The sequence below is a fragment of the Electrophorus electricus genome, chromosome 6 (genome assembly GCF_041902795.1).
Source record: "Electrophorus electricus isolate QZ-2024a chromosome 6, ASM4190279v1, whole genome shotgun sequence".
NCBI classification, from domain to species: Eukaryota; Metazoa; Chordata; class Actinopteri; order Gymnotiformes; family Gymnotidae; genus Electrophorus; species Electrophorus electricus.
This window is the reverse complement of record NC_137502.1, coordinates 4,410,409-4,432,534: the sequence shown is the minus strand read 5'-3', so window position 1 is coordinate 4,432,534 and position 22,126 is coordinate 4,410,409.

Sequence of the window (22,126 nt, the reverse complement as noted above, 5' to 3'; positions counted from 1 at the left end):
ATCGTCATCTAGAAACCATGTATTAACTGTTGAAAGTACTGGAATTATTTCATCTGTAACTGGTAAAATCAACCTATCATTTAAGTATATTCTACAGATGTCCAGTTACAACATATCTGTGTACAGAACCTAACTCATATTGCAGCTGATTGCACTGGAGTTGTCTACCTGTAAAGCAAAGTTTAGTGCTGACCAAAATCAACAGATTTTTAAGATATCACTAATTCAAGAGGAGAACAGTTTCCATAAAGCTACAGACATCTAGGTTAAAAAATATTGGTAACATGTAACTGAAGGGCACTGTTAAGAAGGCTACATGACATATGTAAGCCGTTCATTACAACTGACTTAAAAATACATGTGACAAGTGTAAACTGTAATACAAGCTGCTTTTGTCAACTTTATGTCAAGCTGATATAACAACTAATGGGACGTGATATAGGCCTTCGGTGACATGTGTCATGCAACCTTGAGGGGTGAAGTGACATAGCACATTATGACAAGGGACTTTGCAGCTCAGCAGTCTTTTGGTATGTTAGGGTGCGAAAATGCTGATTGTATGACACGGCTTGCCAAGTGAGGCTGCAGGTAAAAAGTGAGGACTTCAGAAGGATTCTCGTGAGAAACATATGTGTAACAGATATTTTAGTGTGGTTTTTGACATCGACTATTTTTACCCTCGTTGTTAAAATGTTCAAATATGCTCTTGGAATAACGAAAGATAAACTTTCACAACATAAAATGTTGTAAAAAAAAAACAGTGAACAAGGATAACTGCGCTCAGTCAAACTTTCAAGTTGACCAAGAAAAAAAAAAAATCATTGTTTGCCCTTCGTTAAAGTCTTACCAAAATATCACACTTACATTAACTGAAAGAAACAAACTCACCTTTGAGTATCCTCAGGCAGTCTCTCTTTTCAACAGTGAGACAATATATCTCTTTCGATGCACTTGGTGTTATACCGTGTGTAAGCAATCTGTGGTGAAGCATTGACATAGAGAGAGAATCTGCTGTGTTCTCAGCCCTAAAGCTAGGTGTGTGGGGGCCAAGGGGAAAATCCAAGCCTCAGTGCTGCCAAAGAAAAAAAAAAGCCACCTCATATGGCTCTACTATAACGGAACCTTTAAGGTGCACTATGGCTGTTTATTCAGTCATTGGATCCGTGTGCTCAGAGCGTACTCACTGAGCCTTCCGTCAGTGGCACAAAGAGTGCGACATTCCACCATGACAAAGTGTTGGGAGCTTTAAGCGCTCGTCATGTTCCTTCACCTTTTCATCTAACATTCTACTTATTATACCATTATGTACCATGTTGTATACTTCAATATATTTTTGAATATCTCTTATATATATAAAATTCACACGGGGAGAGAGAGAGAGAGAGAGAGAGAGAGAGAGAGAGTCAAATGGCAGTAGAGCAATGTCCTGTTTCTCTGGAAACCTTGTGTACTTCACTGCAATTTTGATCTTTTAATATAGTATACTGCATTAATACCTGGAACCTGGATCTTTCCAAACTTATATGGAACCTTATACATAATTTCCAGTGGCAAGGCATTTCAATAATAACAATGGACACTACTTTAATGACATATTGCATTTGCATTGTCAGTTGTTGCAACGACAGCTATGAAATTAGGAAACGCAAAGAAAAATAACTAGTCTACACTCTTACAACTTTAGAGCCCCATCAATGTTATAATTTAAACCCTCTGCTTTTTCATATGTACACTGGTTCCTCATCCTATTAATTCAGAAGCACTTTGCTTGCACAGCTGATGAAATACCTCTGTCGGAAACATCTACTTGTCTGGAAACCTTATCATTCTCCAGCCCATACTCACCACTTTCATGCAGACATTACCGCATAAAGTTCACACCACAGAAAACCAAGGATTCACAGTACCCATGTGCACGTTTTCCTTTGCATATGATTCCCGTTACTGAATTGAAACATCTCCCTGGGTGTTATGAACCCATCTTTGAGCTAGCAAGACAGTCATGGCGGCTGCAGTACAATGCGCTGAGCTGAAAAGGCAATGTGAGCATGGTTGCGGCCCCTCGCTGAGTTCACTGATGAGGGGGAGGTGGTGCTGAGTGCTCCTGCTTCAGCGTGCTCAGCATGCAGCACCAGGCGCAGGGATGCAGGCTGTGGTCATGGCAGATAGGGCCACACCTGGTCAAGTGGCTGCGTCTGATGATTTAATTAGGGTCACCCTCAGAGACACTGGCTGTCTGAGACAGACCTATTAGACAATAGCAGAGCAATGCGTTCATATCATTCTTTTATACTTTGTTTCACATCCAAGAATTGTTGTGAGATGTAAAGCTGACAGGATGAATGTTGCAGTTTTGGGGAGAGGGTGGGGGGGTTCAATTGCAACTTAGCCTAGGTCTGGTTTATGAAGCAGGTATTAAAAATAGAGTGACAGTGATTTTTTCCAGACCTTCTTTAGTCTTCATTTGCTTCTGGAACTATATTGCATTTATAGACTTTTAATTACTTCCAGTGCACAAAATATATAAATCATAAAATTGTTGATTTCAATTATTAATCACGATTTCCGAATTTAGGATCAATGTTTGTTTTATGTATTGTGTATTTTATATGGGTTAGTTTATGTATCATGTAGTTTATATATTTTCTGTATTCTGCAGTGTATTGTCCTTTTTGAGGAGACAAATGACCCATCAATTTCACAACACATGCTAATTTAACAATAACCTACAATCTCTCCTTCCTTTCCTCTCCCTATTCTCCTACTCTCTCTCTCTCTCTCTCTCTCTCTCTCTCTCTCTCTCTCACACACACACACACACACACACACACACACACACACACACACACTCTTAAGATTAACCACCACCCTCCCTCCAAAGCTACCCAAAACCCTGTCGTCTGAGATCAGCCTGCTCCCAGCGAAAAGTGATAGCCGACAGTGGGAAATAATCTGCTGTATTGATCAGCCTGCCAGCCTATAACTTCAGTCCGAAAACTGCCCAACACACGCAACATCCATTAACTCTTTGTTGTGACAGTAATTACACCCTCATGGCACACAAAGGACTAGTTGTGTTTTGCAGTGGATTTACAGATAGTCTAATGTGTTTCCTGATCTAATGTTGATCATCTCTCTTGCTAAACTTTTTAAAAACAATTTCTTGATTTAACAGTGACTGACCACTCAGTACCTTCAAGGAGTGAGGGCATGAACTTTAGGGTTTTGATCACTTTGGGTTCTGAGATCAGAGCTGCAGTACCAGAAGGTTGTGTGAATGGAGGTCTGTTTTCACTTCTGGAAAGAAAAGAAAAAAGGCATCCAGTATTAGATCACTCGACTCCATCACGTGGCAAGCGAAATGGATATAACCCCTTACCCACAAGTGTGTGTGCCATTGAATATTTATCATGGGTCTTATATTGGGAAGAGATTCTTCTGTGGGGGTAAGTCCCAGAGGCATGGAACACTACACCCAGTAATAGAAGGTGAAGCAATATGGCTGTCATCTGCTCCTTTCAGGACATTCTTAATTAATTATCGCTTAGCCCCCTCAAAAAAGGCCTCAAAAATCTCCCCATATTGTTAAAACATGCCTTGACTTGTCAGCTTAAAGACCATGGTTAATCGCAACAGACAGTAATCTAAATTAAACTGGGGGGTTTTAGGGTTTATAATTAGATACATTTTGTATCGGTATCAGAAATGAAGAACAAAGTGAACAGATACTATTACATGATCCACTCAGGAAGTGACAGCCCATCTATCTGTCTCTGCTATCATTCCCTCAGGCACTCATCAGAGAAGCTCTGTTGGATGAATTGCAGTTAGCTGCTGTCGTACAAGAAATGCGGCTGTTTTGCTGTGGAAGCTTCACCAGGCATTGTGGTGAAAGGAAAGGTACTTTATTAAAACCTTTATCGATAGAGCTTTGCTTGTCCTCACGCCATGCATTTAAGTGCCAAATGTCTCGGCGTGGGGGACCGATCGATTTACTGCAACGGGAACATCAGCGATTCTCAGAGTCAGGGGTATTAAACTCCAATCATTCTGTTCTATTGTTTGGCATGTCATATTGATTATCTCCTAGATTTCACCGGTGAGAGTGAAATATTTGAGCCCTCGAAAGCCATGCACATAAGGACACTCACTTCTCTCTGGAAAATAAGTGTGTGTACTTGTCACAAAAAGAGTAAAAATAAATGTGATTTTTCTGGATAATTTTGTTAAAAAAGCAAACCTAAAAAGAACACAGGAATAGAAAGTTAAGGTAATATTTTTGGATTTTCATCATTCATCTTAGAAATATACCAAGCTAGTTGTTGCTAAAGAAGACTGTTAAATATGACACATGCATACAACAGATTAAGAAATCCACATAGAGATATGATCAGAGACTGTGTGTGTGTGTGTGTGTGTGTGTGTGTGTGTGTGTGTGTGTGTGTGTGTGTGTGTGTGTGTGTGTGTGTGTGTGTGTAGGTTTGTGAAGGGCAAAGGCCAGCCTAAAGCACTGTTTTGTCACTGTAGTGGAAGTGGATTGTGAGCCTGGTGTCTGCATGAAGAGGTCAATGAGTGTGATGTAAAAGAGCATCACACATGCCTACCTCTAGGCTAGACTGGCCTTTCAATCTGCCAGAAGCACCTGGCTCTCAACACTGGAAGCATAACATGTTAATAAAGTTCTCATGACCCATGAAGCCTTTGACAGGAAGATCTCTTCAATTATTAATCCAGTTCTCTCAAAATCCCCTCATTATTTTATAACTCCTACAGAAGTGGGACGCTCCCAGGGGAGCTCGCTCGAAGACTACTTGGTCTCCACTTCGATCTCACCACTTGCCCAGGGAACACACATTGCATGATAAAGATAAGTTTCTCGCTTAAGACTCAATCAATATTCCAATCCACAAGTCACATTCACTGGGCTCCAGTTCGCTTGCTCTGTCTCATCATTGCAGAAGATAAAAAACTACGCTGGAACCCTCACCTGTAACATCATCACTGTCTGCAGTCAATGCACCTGCATCTGAGGCGTTTGGCCCCTTAATAACCTTCAGTACATCATCAAACCTGGGATGAAAGCCAATTACTCTGTTTTGGTGTAATTATTATCCTCTTGACTGAATAGAGTAATTTGATTTTCATGCCTTATAATTATGGAAATATGACAAGCAGAGAGGTGCTGAATTGACTTTGGTTGTCTCAGTGGCCTGCATTAATGTAGCTTTCATGACCCAGTGCGTTTTAATTGCAGACCTAATAATCAGAGCGTGTTGTTGAAAACCCTGCAAGGACTCCTGAAAGTGGGAGATAAGTGAAGGAGGGGAGGGGGCCCATTTTACTTAAAGACACTAGCACATGCTTCCACCTTATAAACTAATATACTCATTATACTACTTACATAATGGATCATTTATATTTTTAAATATCCTAATTATAGCATAGTAGCTTTCTACTTTTTGGCATCCTTCAGTGCAGCACTGTTTGCACCTCCCAAAAAAAATGTGTAATAGCAAACAGTTCTTCACAAGTTGTGTGTACCGAAACATTCTAAATGGGTGCATTATTCAATTCAAGCAGAATCTTGCTCTAAGTAATACAACCAGAGAGATGTGCATTTGTGACAGGCCAAATATCCTACAAGCTTTTCAGTACTGCCCCACTGTCTTGATTTATGATTGTTCACCTTCTGCTGATCTGCAGCATACAGTCATGCTTGTAAGTTTTGGCTTGGTGAACTGGACGTTCTAAACATGGGTCCCCCTATGATGGCACGGTCCCTCTTCTTAAGCCACACTATGGGTCTCAGACAAAGCCCAATGTCTATGCCATGCCTGTCACTACCCTGCAAATCGCAGCCTTTGCACCGGCTCCGCATGGCTCTCACCCTCCCGCTAGCCCAGCCCTTCCTGAAAATGTCAGCGAATATTGATTTGGTGGGATGCAACAAAGGCTTAACTAAAAGATAGCTCCCTTTGTGCTACCCAGATGAAAAGGCTTAACCTTTCTCCCATACCCTGGCAGTCTGCAATGGTTTGGCTATCAATATTTCATATGTGCTTCGCACCGCAGACAAACTGATAGGATGCAGGCTAAATCTGAGTGAAAAATGAGAGCTGTGGCATGAGTTATATATTCAATCAATTCTCGTGGCTTTTTGGCTACTTTGTGTGTCGGGGTCCAGTGAAACTGTTATTAAAAAAAACTGAAGACTGGCTGTGATGAACATTCATTTAATCAGGATATTGCAGTTAATGTATGTCATAGATGTGGTCAAATCAATTCTAGCAATTTATTCAGTGGATTTTGTAATGCCAGATTTTGAATCAGTTTTGAATCATTTCAATATTCCTTGATCCATACTTTTATACAAAATTAGGACATATGATGAAGTCTAGGAATCAGTTTTTTTTTAAAAACAAAAACTTTTCTAGTCTACCCACTGGGCATATATATTAAGATTTAGTTATATGAGTCTCTAATGTAAAGACACAGAAAATGTATCTGTGTATATTGATGTAAAGACTATTGTAACACTATGTCTCCTCACAGTAAAACAAATTGCATTTCTGTAAGATAGAACAAAACATACAATATCAGGCATTCATTAAAAGCCATGCATGAATAAGATACCCTGCAACAGGTTTGGCAGCTGAATGTTTCCTCGCTGTAGTTTTGCAAGAGAGGAATCCGCTTACTCCTCCCCAACAGAAAATTCATTAGGAGTCAGTCAGGTGGAAATAGGGCCTGTCCGATTAATGGGAGAGCCATGGCTCTTATCTAGAAAACAGAAGAGAATGGTTAGGTCTCCTGTTACCTTACATTCTACACACTAATCATGTAGGAGAGGTATTCACCACATTTTTTTTATTAATGAATTTAATTACCAAAAGATATTCAGTAAAAGTGACTCCTAATTTAAACAATATTTAAAAGTGAAAGGAAGAAAGAAAGAAAAAGCAAGAAAAAATCATTCTCACTATTTTTGATAGTCACAAACTGCTTCAGGAGAAAGTAAGCCTTGAGCAGAGTGACAGTGATGGTGCTAGCTCAGGTAAAACCAGATGAAAGCGTCAGAGTCGGAGACTACCCAAGCAGTCATGTAATGTATAGAGACAAATAGAACAGCCACAGTCAGTACTGGTTAAAAAGGACATGTCATAGTGCCACTGATAAACCATGCAGGTCAAAGCACTGCTATAATAGAAACACTTAACAACCTAAAGTGTGCTTTGCAGAAAGTGGCCTGGCTCAAGTCTTCTAGGAGTGTGCCAATTCATCTCACCTCCAGGTAGCTATGTGCCCTTTGGTGCTTTGAGTTGCTGTAAAAACAACATTTTAATAATAAGTGGAAATCATAATTCTCTTGTATATTCTGTCTGGAGCACAAGGGCCAGTGCATTAAAGTCCCTTATTATTCCACCTCTTTGACAATTCCTTAGAAAAATGATTTTATTTTAATGAAATACTGTTGTTTAAATGTGTTTATAATTTTTGTGAAATAGATTTATAAATAGCTAACAGATTATTTTGTTAAACAGTTCCTTAACAGATGTTTTATGAGTTAAAAGGGTTTCCTGTATGTGCTGTAGACTTCAGTGTCAGCTCATACATTATCATGTGGCTTTTTTCTAGAACAACTGTGGTAGACCTAGTGAACCACAGCCACATATGTCCGGTCTGTATAGGGCCTCTTCAGTAAACAGTCAGTTGTACAGCTACGTTTTCTGCTTTTTACTGATTTTTTACTTTTACTGAATTTTCCTCATTCTGTAATACCAAACAGGAGTTTATCTTGAGAAATAGACTCGATGGGAATTTACAGTATAAAGTTCAAGCTGAACTTTCAGCTAGCAGGCAAGAGATGGTGGCTTTTGCAGTCAACCATCTAGGTCTACCACTGTATTCAGTTTCAAAGTGCAATTTCCCAGTAATCAAACACTGACGCCTAATCCAGGGCATCTGGTAGACCTACTGAGAGTACCCATGAGAGTTAAAGGATGAAAATCAAAATGTATTAAAGCAGTGAAGGCTGCACACAATGAATTTTCATCCAAAATGAGTGTTTCAGCCCCATCAACTGAAACTCAATTTAGTAGTCGATGTTTCACAGTTTAATGGCTGATCTAATTTTCTTGGGTTCAAAGGCATAGTGTCTCTGGGGAGGTTCAAACCCTGCAATTCCTTTTTCAAACATTGCAATTCAAAAGCAGGTGAACATTAAAGACGTGTTTATTCTTTTAAATGGAGTGTCAAGTTAAAAAAGTTATTATCAGGTTCCAAATGCTGTTCAGATGGAAACTATGTTCTCACTAGGGATAGCTGCTAATGGTTTCGTTTTCCTGATTTGCTTAACATGTTGATGTCCTGTTTCTGCCAACAAATTGCATCCCCATAATGAATGTGCGATAACAGTATCTGCAGCTGTGATACTGAAATGTTGCATCTGTGAAGCATTTTGCTATATTCACACAGCTAATTCTGTCTTCATTATCATTTGTTATAGTATTATATCAGGAAATCTGTTCACCATTTTGACATAAGTCCCCATCACTTCCACAGCATTCGATTTCTCTCAAAACCTCATTTCGACTGTATTTGACTACCATGTGAATCCATGCGTGCACAGGACAGGTCTGTGAATTCTCTCTAGCACTGAAGTTTGGGGTACAGCGCTATGATGCACGTCAACGGCAATCTCTGTTAATTAGCTGTCTGGAGAGACAGTGTGTGAGGTGGGCAATGAGAGTGCTATATGAAAGGCTTCAGGTTTTAACCAGGATATCTGTGCCCTCAGGATGTGCCAGATTCAAAAGTACCTTATCACATGGCACTGTGGGAGATTCTCTCATTATTGTTCTGCTATTAATCTATTATTAATTGATTGCATTGTCTTCACTGTGAGACAAGGAAGGTCATACTACCTATAAAATATACAATTCACATATGAATTATTGCAAGATAGGAATTATTTTAGAATTGAATTACTTAATTTCTGCCATTAAAGTTTTAATATCCTTGAATATGAAATGTTTTGATTTTAAGTGTTGCACTGATTTTTCTATACATAGAAATTTGCTCTGAACAAAACTGATGAGCATTTCTATACTCTTCAATGGTGTATACTCTTCAAACTGCATCAAAGCTCTCTTGACATCTTACCTATTTCAGGGCTCCTGTAACAAGTGCTAGAATATAATCACGCAATCATGCATGTTGGTGATGCAACCCTATTACTAGACTGGAACAGAGAATTATATATATTTAACATTAGTGATGATAACAGTGTAAATGTGTAAACAGAATTATAGTTAATGATAAATTACAGGAAAGAAACACAATGGTGAGCAGTGGAGTTGGACACCTGCACCTTTGTCTGTTTCAGGTTTCAACATTCCTTTGTATTTAGACAGTGCAAGCTGTTCTGGGAGGTGTATAGTTAGCTGAAAGGGGATGGCAGTGAATTATAAGGAGGGGGAGAGAGAGGACACAGTGCTTGCAGCATTATCACACTGCAGCTTGTCAGCATTGAGTTTCAGTTGTCTGAGTGCCAGGGCCTATTCCAGGAGCCAGGTGGCAAGGGCCTCAGTGGAGGTAGCTATCTGCTGAAAACAAGCCTAATGAATCCTTAAATGCACTGGTAAAAATCAATGGCACACTTTATAAATGGTGTTGTAGAGCATGATGTTGGCATTAGTTTTAATTTAATGAGAAGGAGTTGCTCTGTGGTGGTGCGGGAATTGATTTTTTTAATTGTCCTTCATGAACATGCCGGGATGAAAGATGTCTTCGTGACTCCAGAATTCTTTTCAGGATCTTTTTCTCTCCCTCTTTTTTTAAACCTCTCTCCCCACTTCAGGTTGGCAGGAGTGCTGAAGCGTAGAGATAGAATCAGAACAGGAGGGACATGAGATTTGAGAAAAGACAGAAAGAAAGTCAGAGAAGTAGAGAGAGAGTTGGCACAGGCTGTTAAAGCTTACTGAGCCATGCTGAGCCAACACTGCCTTTCCACTCTTTAATCAGTGTGCATTTGAGAGTGTGTATATATGTGAGTCTGTCAGTCAGAGTAAGAAGAGAGAGAGAGAGACAGAGACAGAGAGAGAGAGAGAGACAGAGACAGAGAGAGAGAGAGAGACAGAGACAGAGAGAGAAAGTGAGAGAGAGACAGAGAGAGAGAGAGAGAGACAGAGACAGAGAGAGAGAGACAGAGAGAGAGAGACAGAGACAGAGAGAGAGAGTGAGAGAGAGAGAGAGAGAGCGACAGAGAGAGTACTTCAGCTTCATACTTACTATGTCTCACAATTATATCACTTCACCTTTGAATCTCTCACCTCTATATACAATACACAGGCACTATACACCATTTCATAATTATTGTTATGCTTTTAAATATTCATTTGTTATAGCTTTAAATAGGAATTCTTACGTAGAAGTACATGTTATACAGATTTATTTTTGTTATTAGATTCTTATTTCATTAGTTTATTGTGTATGAATCATACTGGTGTAAAAGTGTATCATTTTGTTTGCATACAGGTGCATCAGAGCCCTAAAGCAAACTCAGAAAATTACCTCCTATAGGATCCTCAGGCGGTGAAATTACCAAGCACGGTAACTGTTTGCCCACATTGTCATAATTTATCTAGCCAATTACATGCCGGGCGTAATCCTTTTACAAAGGCATGCAAAAACCTTATAATGCCAGATTAGAGTCTGACAGCCTCACTGCAGCAATAACAGTCTCTGTCAGGTGATCAGACTGGCTCAGCTGTCCGTACCGTTATCCTGACACCCCCTCCTCTCACCAGGTCTGCATGACGGAAGGATTGGGAGCAATGCCTTTCAGCAGATGTGTGTACCCAAGACTCGTGAAAGAGCTGACAGGCTGTCTTCGTCTCCCCGCGTACCCTGCCATGCACGATATGTAAACAGATGAGGTTCACCACTGTCTGTAGCTGCTGCCCATGTGTCAGCCAGGCGGCTGCCAAGGGGACAGGAGCTGACATGTGGAACCTGGAGAGGCATTGTGAAACAACAGCAGCAGCCCATCCTGCATCTCTCTGGGACTTATGGAAGTACCTTTGGCTAGCTACGGTAGTTGACTTGAATCATGATGAAAGACCAGTTACGGACTTCCAGTGGATTATACTTAATGTAAATGATTTACAAGAGATGTCTGAGGGTCTGATATGGTGAGAGATGGCTGATATGGCTGCAGTTAAAACTAAAAAACTGAGTAAAACTAAGGTGCAGAAGAGATGGCTGATATGGCTGCAGTTAAAACTAAAAAACTGAGTAAAACTAAGGTGCAGAAGAGACAAGCATTTAGTTATTCCTGTCTAGTCAAATCATATAGTTAGTCCATTTCCCAACACTCTTCATTTGACTCATCGAGGGTGTGATATGTAACTGATGCATTATTGAAAACACAACCTGTACAATGATGTCGACCGTCCAGGAGCTACACAGCTGTCCATCACTGAGGACTTCCATAGAAACGTCTTGTTCAAGATTTTACCTCCTCTGTTCCATGAATAATGCAGTCAGTTTACAGCACTTTCATTTCACATGCAGCAAATCAGTTTGGTTTGCAATGTTGTCCAGAGGATTTGGCAGTTTTCTCTAGTTAGCAGCAGAGCACTAAAGATGTACTGAAGCAAAGTTTCCAACAAATTAACCAATTTTTTCAAAAATATGAGGACCATGTGTTTCAGCTTAAATATTTATAGCATTATGAAACAGTTGCATTCCTTGAAAAACTTTAAAACGTTCCTAAAGTTCATGATACAGTGTGACCAAATAAAAGCACACAATTAGACTGTAATGAAAACCTTCACTGTAATTAATTTGTCCACTTTTTCATCATAACATAAAAAAGAATTGACAATGGCAATATTAACAATTAGCATTCACAATAACACTCAACAAGTAGCAAATTTACTATCCATACAAAAAAAGTAATTCCTTCACACAAAAACACACTCTGGGTTCAAGCCAACTCTTTTGTAGTGCCATGGATAAGATAAGTAAGCCAGGGTTAGTAATTCCTTCTCATTTTTAACATAAAACCTAGGAAATCCCTACCAAAGATCTACATAACAACAGGCCATCTTGCTATCTTGCTACTTTTATCACAGTACAGAAATAGCAGCTGTCACAAACAGGATATGATGCAAAAGAGCTAATTTGCCATCTGTCTTCCAGCCCCATTACTCCTGCTGATTGCATGTGACCAGTGGCGCGTAAGGTCACTTACTAAGAGGCAATCAGTCTGTGCCTACAGGCAGGCTGTCAGCCATCTCAGCAGTCTCTGTCCATATCTCTCCATTCTCTCTGTGCACGTATCCTGCAACTATAGTGAACATGGCCTCACTTTTACACACTCATCCCTTTGGCTTTTTTCCCCTCCATCCAGTCTTTCATTTTCTTTCAATCTGTCATTGTTCCTTAACTTTTCAACTTTAGAATTGCACAATACACTAGAGTGCCTAGTGCGAGGCGATAGGAACGGTATATATTTGAATCGTGATAAATCTTTCCTCAGTAACGATGATAAGCTCTGGACAGCAGAATTTGCTAAACCTTCGTTTATGGTTCCCGGATACCGTAGCACGCCAATTTGCATGCTCAAGTGGAGGATTGTGTTTAAACAGTAGCTGGTCGTGGGAAGATGGCCATTGGAGGAAGCCCTGAGAGAAAAAGTGAAGAAGGTGAGCTGTCTGCTTTCGATGGCATTGTTCCAAAGAAAGGCCACATCACTTCCCATATGGAAGTGGTTCAGATAGCTTAAGTCTGACCATGCGCTTTTAAGCCCAAAATGCAAAATATGCATTTGCAGGCAAAGTCAAGAAACACTACCAGTTTGTTTTACCATTTGAAAAAGTATACAGATAGTGTAAAAGTACGTTAGCCAGCCACTAAACACTGGTGATAGCCAGCAATCAAGCAGTGGAATTTCTCATCAACAAGAATCATCTGTGGCGACCTTTGCAAAAGAATCGAAAAGACACCAGGCGATACCAAAAGCTGTCACCTATTCCATGGCTAAAGAAATGATGCTGCTTAGTACAGTGGAGAAAGAAGGGTTCAAAAAAGTTGTGAAAGTACTTCACTCAAGGTATCAAGTACCCGGCAGAAAATATTTCTCACAGACTGAGAAATATTAGGCAAAACCGGAAGTGGAGTTAAAGCTTATGAGACATTTTGCTATTATAGCTGAAGTGTGTTCAAGTTGGATTTCGGAACCGTACATGAGCCTTACCGTGCATTAGATCGACGAGGAGTGGAATTTGCAAAACAGATGCTTGCAAACCTCGTTTTTCCCTGAGGACCACATGGCAGAATCTCCTAGGCGCTCGCCGGGGCTCTAGCATCTTGGGGCCTTGGAGAGGTCCAACAGGGCTGTGCCAATACTGACAATGGAGCAAACATTATAAATAATTGTTTATTTTAATGATCTTATGACAGTCTTACAAAATTCTATATCTTGTTGATGTCGATCAGCATAGAAAAATGCATCGTGATAACATTTTTGGCCATATCTCCCAGCCCTACTTCTACCCTTTACAGCATGAAGGTACATCTCAAAAGAAGCCAAGCTGAAACAGGGCACTAATGCCACAGGTCCATCATTAACAACGTCTGGGCCATTTCTGACATTGCTTAGGCAGAACTACAAGAATTGCATGTAGAAATGTTGAAAAGTGGTATTGTCAGTAAATAATTCTACCTTCCCTACATTCCAGACTCTCTGTCCCCTTTTAAGCCCTCATTAGTGCTCGAACATAAACCCCTCAGTGCTCTGCTATTCCACAGATTTTACTCCCTTTTTTCCACTGCTTTTGTTTGCCTGTGAAAAGGGTGTGCTTGCAAAGAAATAATCAGCTTCATTATGTCCTGAGGTCTGTGCGTCTGTAGTCCTCATTCTGCAATGGGACGGCTCTGCAAAGCCCACACACAGTCATCTGCTTACCTCGTTAGCAGCTCTTCACTACCCAACCATGTCCCGAGTAAAGTCCCTATTAGCACAAGCAGGCACCTTTTCAAAGTATCAGTGCAGCATTATTTACTCTATGCAAGCCACGACTTGTCATATGTAGGTTTAAGTATTGTGGGTCTCATCAAGCTTCTGACAATTGCTCTTCTTTAAGTTTTGCATGACAAAATTGATTGGTTGATATTTTGAATTTCCTGAATAGTGAATTAAATGAACAAATAAATACTATACAACAGGTCTGTTCACAGCATTGGTGTCTTTGATTGACAACTGAGGCAGGTTTTTTCTGGGGTTTTTTAATACTGCATACAAATTTCCTGTTTGTTATTAAAGAGACTGAGTAATAATTATGTGTGGTCAGCACCATTGCTTAAAACAACAAATCTATTGGTGGCTTTTGCACAGTCCAGTATACTGCACTTTTGCACAGTCCTGTATATTGCTTCTACCTGATTGTGGGGCATTGCGTATGCAGTGTGATCTTTATACGACATATTTTAGGATGTGCTGTCAAGTGAGGGATGTAGGCGAATAACAACAATCTCAGTGAGTTATCTCAGTGGCTTTAATGCTTTATAGGAAAGATTATTTCAGGAAAGTGTGCCAGCATCAGTATATGAGCGGTGCAACCAAAGTGCACTTAATGTGATTCAAAAAAAGCAGATATTTGGGGATTTAGAGGCTACTTTTTTTGGGGGGGGGGGGGGGGGGGGGGGGTTCTGACACATGTTTTTACTCATTGATTGGTCTAAAATTTGTGTAAAATTATAAAATATCTTCTTTTCATTAACACTCCATCTGATCAAGTAATCATCAAAAGATTAATAAACTCATGTTCTGAGTCATGCTTGTTAAAGTATGTAAAACACAAATTGTGTAGTGTATACCTTGGATACCTTGATCAAATGCTGTCTTTGCTTTGCAATTGGACAGTTATTTTTAATTCCACTGCATATACAACTGCTAGAGGTCTTCAGGATTCTTTGCAGGACTCCCAGATGTAAAAATTGCACTTTTAAAACTGAAGGTACATTCAGTAACTACAGACCTTCTTTTTTCCTTTTGGAGTATTTATTGAAAACTTAACAGAAAAATTGACCTCTGTTCTGAAGTAGCTACCGTGACCAGGGGTGTCAGTACAATGCTGGTTATTCAAACCATAAAGAATATCAGTGACACATTGTGCAGAACTGGTGGTATACATATACAGGCATGTCAGGACACTCCCTGATAGCTATATAAGCACATCAATGAAAAGAAGACACATGCCTAACACTAAAAATATCTCCTATTCCTGGTTTAGATAGATTCCTGGTCCTTCCCACCTGTTCTGAATATCAGGTGTTCCTATCACTCAGCATTCCTTATGCATAACACACACATACCAACATACACTCCTTGGAATACTCAAAAAAGAGTCCATGTGTATTTATTTTAGTTTTTCCAGCTTGGAAGCAGGAATGTGTTCGTGTCTTGCCCTAGCTCTGTGGGTTTGTGTTTATCTGCCTCAAGTATGTAACTCAAACCACAACTGAAGCTTATGGCCCTGTGCAATACTGCAGTCCTATTAAAATAGGCTCTTTGCATTTGCTGTAAATACTTTATTACACAGTGACATCGATGATTCAAGTAAAGAGTGAAATGCTTCTCTATGCTCAGTGTACACAGAGTAAAAAAAAGCTCCATTACTTTTATGTAGATGGTTATTCTTTTTTGATGTATGAGCTCCTCATATAGGACTTTTCTTTGACCTAGACAGTATTTACGGATCTCGAAGACAGCAGTTGCTTTTCAGTACTTCTTTTCCTAACATTTTAAGTCTTCCTGGAAAAGGTCTGTCTGAAAACACAATACCACCAGCCAGTCAGCTTTGATCGTGGGGTGGTTTAGAACTTATTAACACCTCAGCCTCTTGCAGATTTGGCTGATTTATCTGTGAGGAGTCTCTGTTAATAGCCCCAGTGGGGTACTACCATAACATGAGTGCTGTTGAGCTATTGTCTGCCCCCACACCCCTTTCCCTAGGGCTTCTTAGTTTTGCAGATAAAGGACAGTGCAAGTGACCTTGTGTGCCTGTTTGTTCCCCAATTTGTTCTGCAGGGTCTCTGGCTCCTGCAAGGTGCCTTTGGTCCAAACTGGAGCTTCAGCCCATGGCTGCTCTGGTCCTTAATCGGCTACAAAATGAAGATTTATCTGCACATCTGGTAAGCGCTCCCTTAGCCGATGCCATGCTGCCTAGCTTAATTCCCCATAAACACACAGTGGAGAGATGTGAATCAAGTAGTTATTAGCTCTGTAACTAAGAGAGAAGCTTAGTTTAAAATGATCTTTTTGATACATGTCATCCATCACACTCAGATACATAAGCCAAATTCTATTGCTACTTCTAAGTTAATATAACATTTGTAGTTAGATTGAGTACACCCAGTGTAGAACATATAGATAGATAGATAGATAGATAGATAGATAGATAGATAGATAGATAGATAGATAGATAGATAGATAGATAGATAGATAGATAGATAGATAGATAGATAGATAGATAGATAGATAGATAGATAGATAGATAGATAGATAACAATACAGGCCATCCCTGTCTGTTTATCTGGGTAGTAGACACCCTCATGAGCCCATGGGCCCACACCACCTCCGTTTCCTGCCCTTTTACCCCCTTTCACCCTGTGACCTCTCCCACAGTGGACCCTATGAATGGACAATGGTGGCCTTCAATGGATCCAGCGGGACAGCCAAGTGTGCAGCTGGAGCCGCTAGCTGCTGGCCTTGTCATGGCCCTGGGGGGTATGCTGGACAGCTGAGGGGATCTCTGGGATTCTTGCATTGGGGGAGCTGCACAGATGTGTGGGCGCACTGGTAGAAGGCTCGTCGTCAATCTTTCTATCAGATACCTGTGGATTCACTTCATGTCACTTCACTTCACAACAGGTGCAATATGAAAAAAAATGACATATGATATGTAACAGTTATATGGAAAGATTTCCCCTTGGAAAAGCATTAAGGGAGTTTTAACAGTACAGTGGAAAGCAATTAAAATGGAAATGCACTTGAGCTATTTTCAAGGCTAGAACAACCTCAGTTTAGTTTCAACATCACATTGGCCTTTAACATATTTAGATATTGATTTTTTTTTTTTTTTAACTTGCGGGGCTGATAAAGTATTAACTTCATCCCATTTTCATTATCATGATGTCTTCACAAAAATTGTGATAAATTATATGGACAAAATGATAATGGTTTTACTAACAGGATTTTTAGTGAACCACTACACTGTGCTCCTAGACTGTGTGAGCTATGCTACTACTTGAGAGTAATTTTAGACCATTTTCATGCTCAGACTGTCTCCTCCTGCTTCTACATACATTACCTCGTGATGTGCTCTAGAAAAATCCTTAACCCACACCTTCTTCTATTGCAACATGAATTCAAGTAGCCCTTGTCCCTGAAAGAAGTTGTTGCTCGCCCCGTGGATGATGGCTACACTGACCAAAAACAGACCAAAAGAGATCTTTGCCTTCTTTTCTCCCTCTCACCACTCACTGGGCTAGCATGCCAGCTATAATTCATGATGAAAAACATGGGCATAAAGGAGCTTACACACAGTGCATCCTGAGAGGGCAAAGGTTCAGACTAAGTGGTAAGAGGTTCTTTTCAGTCAGTGGATTAAAGTCCTACAGATCTGAAAAGTACTGACAAAGTCTACTGTTCTGATGTCATCGAACATAAGGGCACTCTTCCCCGCACAGGTGGTGAGATGAGATAAAAATCTGAAGTGAAACATGAAAACGAATATTTGGAAACTACTGCAGTCAATGCCAGTGTGCGTCCACGCGCGCGTGTGTGCTTTAGAGATGGAATTCCTCCATTAAACAGTATTTATTGACTTTGTCAAAGAGAGGAACAGCTCTGTCATTTTTCACCAAATCTTGCCTAACCAGAGTAAACAGGGTGGGTGTGAACTCCGTACTGCATGTGTTCCAGACTGCTGATAGCCAACTGATTGTATCCTTGTGTGGTGGAAGTTTGCACATGCTAAGACTTTCTCCCATTTCCTCTTTGTTTATTTGCCTATGGCCTTTGATAGAAGCACACCACTAGGCCAGTAGTGGCTGGTCTTCTTATCTCAGTAAGAGGAATTCAGCTTTATACGGCTAGTTTTACACAGTTCATAGAATTAAGTTTTGTATTTATTTTCTTAAATTAAAAAAAGAGAACAAAATTGTTCAGGCACAGATGAAGGTGTTTTTGTTGTGTTCTCCAGCTCTTTCCCAGTCCCAGTCTTGCAGGCAGTTTGCCCAGTTGTCACCAGCATTATTACTGAATTTCAGTATGGAGTTATTATGTGTTCCAGACATGTCAGTACTATGGTGGGTGGGCATTGCATGACTCGAAGGCTGTTTTTGGTGTCTGCTTCTGCATATTCAAACTTACAACTCTTACAAATGCCTCTTATTTTTCCCCGATTAAAAAGTAGATATTTGTCTGACTTTCTGAATTTCTAACTTAATCATACTATCTAATATGTACTAATTAAAGGTTACAACATCACCTATAGGTCAGAGCATCCGGAGTAATCTATTTAAGCATAATATAGTATATTACCCATCCATTATTATCCCAAAACAATTCAAAGGTTGCAATATCTCACACAGTATAGATACTGCACAATGCCTTATGTGAAATATATGCATATACATTTTGGCCCTGACATGAACAGTAAAGTACAGAGAACATAAATAGGGATGACTGCCACCTTTTATGTGTGGTGTAATGCCTTTTGACTAGGCCTGAATAGGGCTATTGTCTGTCTCACTGTATGAGTGTCAAAGTTGCAGATAGCTATATTTATTTCTGATAAAATGTTTCATGCCTCATTAAAGTCACCTAATGATACATTTTCTTTCATTTTTTTTTCCTTCAAGTATCAGCATTTGCTGGCAAAAAAAAATGCTTATCTTAGTGATGAACACAATATATCTTTTACAGCTTTTACTATTTTAGCACTAATAATAGTAATAAACTTTAACTAACTAGGTATTTTGTAAGTGTGTGCATGTGCGTGAGTATATGTGTGTGTGTGTGTGTGTGTGTGTGTGTATGTTTGCGTGCATGTCCCTATGTGGGTCCTGTGTGCCACACCCTTGACATTGCACAGCTAGTCATCTGCTTTGTCTTATGAGCAGTTATCCCAATTCCCTCAAATATCATTCTGGTACAGGTTCATTTTCATCTTTTCTGTCAATAGGATGAAAATGAACCTGGCAATGTGGATTGCCACTGGTCAAAGTGAATTTAATCAGGCATTCAGCACAGTCTGAATGGGCTGTCTACCAGAGGAAAATGTGGCAATTGACTGACAATTCCAGTATGGCGACATAAAAAAATTAGAGAAAAGCCTCCGGCTATATATTCCTCATCGTATGCTTCTCCCGAACACGTCCCTGCTTGAACGTTAGCCATATATAGGCTTGTAGAAAGGTCTGTGTAGACAGCTGCACATAGGGTTTGGCTATGGATGCTGGCATAGGCATTCATATATCTATAAAGGTGTGCATATATTATGAATTTCTTAAGACCTTTAGAAGGGACCTTCAGGTAAGGTTACCTAAAAGACATCTGACTATACATCTGACTATATTATAAGTGGAACAAGCTGATTAAAAAACTACTTTGTGGTATTAAAAACAGCCCAAAACAGGTCCAGGTGAAACAACTTTCTGTTACAGTGGAACAGAATCCAGGAACTATACACATCGGTATTAAAGATCAACTAACAATCACCTATCAGCTTTGGAATTCATTTTTTTCTAACTTTATCTAATGATGATCCTCCAAGCATTCACACTGGCTCAGCTGTAGCACTCTTTCCTTGGAAGGTCACTCCACCTTGAGGTCCATAATTGAGCCTTTATTAGCATAATTCTGTGTGACGCCAGTTGCTGATGTCTTTTAATCAACTGCAGACGCAGTGGTAATTAGCAACCAACCTCTAATAGATTTTTACTCACTTTACTGTGCTCTGCAATGTGGACTGACATTATTGCTGATGTCTGGGTACTGATTTGCATGTAACCTTTCATTCCAAATGCGATGCTCTTATGACCACCATTAATGGGATTTTTCATCCTTGTTTGTCTGTTGGCCTGTACCACAGAACTCTGCTGCTCATAATAACTGGTATGCATGCTTGTAGCACCTGATTAATGAGTCACTGATGTGGTTCGTTGACAGTTGGGTTTTGCATGCATGGACTAGAAATTATTTTTCAGAGCGATTTGGATATGACCCCCTCCCCCTCTTTTGTATATTCAATTAGTATGATAAATTCTGATGCTCTCCTACTTTCTCAATCTACTTATCAGACTACTGAATTTGTCTGATAGTTAGTTTAAATTAGTTATTTGTTATTAGTTATTTATTTCAATGTTTGTTTTTCACGAAATGTCCCTAATCATCCCTGTGGGAATTGTTATTCATTCATTGTTGCACGGCTCACACAATGTAAAACTTTAGACATCTATTGCACAACACTCAGCATCCCATCAATCAGCCCTCCACACAGCCCTGAAGCTCCACTATCTGACGCTCGTTTGTCAGAGAGCTAATTTCCCTCTGAGCCGCCAGCACGATCAGGGCAACGCGCAAGGAAATTGTCATTCGTAACAGTGCGCAGCCCCTCACGCAGCACGTCGAAGCTTTATGTCTCCACAGGACACAGCATAATTGGAGTTCTGAAAGATAATAATGAGAATTCTGTCCAGCGGAGCTGGAACACAGTGGTGTGCGAGACGTGCCGAAATGGAGGATGGAAAATAAAGGAGGGGGAAGAAGGGTTGTTAAAATTCATTGTGTGAAAAAAGGCATCAACTGATGAATACATTTTATCCAAAGGACGCACAGAGGTCAGAGTGTGTCTGACTCAGCTGTCTGTTGCTTAATGTCAAGAAACGTGTGTGTGTGTGTGTGTGTGTGTGTGTGTGTGTGTGTGTGTGTGTGTGTGTGTGTGTGTGTGTGCGTGTGTGTGTGTGTGTGTGTGTGTGAAATGCGTGTGGGCCAGAGTCACGTCCAGACACCCACATCCTTTCCAGTTTGTTCTAACGCTGGACCATTATTGCCGAGAGCTTTCCTTAAATAGTTAAGCACGACCGTCTCTGCTTTAGGGAGCTTGCTGGTTTTGCTGCCCAAGTGAAACACTCACTGCCAGGATGTGGGTGTGGCTGTGGATGTGTCTGACTGAATGTGTGTGAGAGACTGGCCATTCCTGTCTCTTTATTGTTTAAAAGAGACTGGATGTTCATGAGTTTGTATCAGCGAGAAGCCTTGTCTGCAGCACTGATCAAAGCAGCCTGTGTGTGAGAGCTATGTAATGGGAACTAGCATTTGCATTGGAATTCCATTAAAGCTGATGAACAGCTAGTTTGAAAATCCTCATGTGTAACTGAGCATTGACTGAAACATTACTTGCTCAGGAAATGTTAGACACTCAGCGTACAAACAAGGAAAGCATCAACCTCTTTCAGCCTCTCCTGTTCACACCCATACATGCTCGTCTGCTATACATGCAAATGCATTTCAATGCGTTGTTGCTTTTTTGCTTTCTTTTTCACCAACCTTCTCTCCCATAATATTTCATCACCCTCCCACACCCTTGCACACACACAAACTCACATATGGCATCCTCCCCTAGGACCTGTCATGTCATCAATGCATATGTGTGTGTGTGTCTGTGTGGGTGTGTGTCTCTGTGTGTGTGAGAGAGACAGAGAGAGGGAGAGCATTTGTGCTGGTCTCACCGGTACTCCTCCCAGTAATTGTGCACCTGGAACTGCTCTCATTCCTGCACTGCAGTGAACCCAAGCACCTGTTCACACCTATATACACGCATACAAATACACACATACGCGCACATACTTTTCTCAGCTCATCAGCCGTATTTTTCTTTACCACTGTAAACACACTCCAACACACACGTACATACATGTTACACATACAGGATAACAGAAACGCATAGGAGAGGCTGAAGAATTAGCACACACACACTCCATAGACAAACCCAGTCAATAGACTGAGGAATCCACCCCTTCTGTTGTCTCCTATACAAGACTGGGAGGTTCA